Source organism: Bison bison, unplaced genomic scaffold (assembly GCF_000754665.1).
Source record: "Bison bison bison isolate TAMUID 2011002044 unplaced genomic scaffold, Bison_UMD1.0 scf7180017863974, whole genome shotgun sequence".
NCBI classification, from domain to species: domain Eukaryota; kingdom Metazoa; phylum Chordata; class Mammalia; order Artiodactyla; family Bovidae; genus Bison; species Bison bison.
In genome coordinates, this window is record NW_011494546.1 from 40,387 (window position 1) to 40,856 (window position 470).

The 470-nt window shown below is 39.4% G+C and overlaps 1 protein-coding gene across 4 annotated transcripts in view; it reads right to left on the reverse strand.

Annotated features, from left to right (window-relative positions):
• LOC104984283 overlaps positions 1–470 on the reverse strand; it is a 69,911-nt gene that overhangs the window by 31,548 nt on the left and 37,893 nt on the right. The window lies entirely within an intron of this gene.

A 470-nucleotide genomic window follows, 5' to 3' on the forward strand; every position in this document is an offset into this window, starting at 1 on the left:
CAGAAATGATACTCAGTTGTGGATATATCTGGTGGTCAAAGTAATATCTGATGCGGTACGCATTACTGCACAGGAACCTGAAAGGTTAGGTCCATGGATCAAGGTAAATTGGACATGGTCAAGCAGAAGACGACAAGATTAAACATTGATATCTTTAGGAATCAGTGAATTAAAATGGATGGGAATGGACAAATTTAATTCAGATGACCATTAAACCTACTGCTGTGGGCAAGAATTCCTTAGAAGAAATGGAGTAGCCCTCAAAGCACACACCTTTCTCCAGCAACACAAGAGATGACTCTATACGCGGACATCACCAGATAGTCAATACTGAAATCAGACTATGTTCTTTGCAGTGATAGATGAAAAAGCTCTATACAGTCAGTAAAAACAAAACCTGTAGCTGACTGTGGCTCAGATCATGAGCTCCTTATTGCAAAATTCAGGCTTAAATTGAAGAAAGTAGGGAA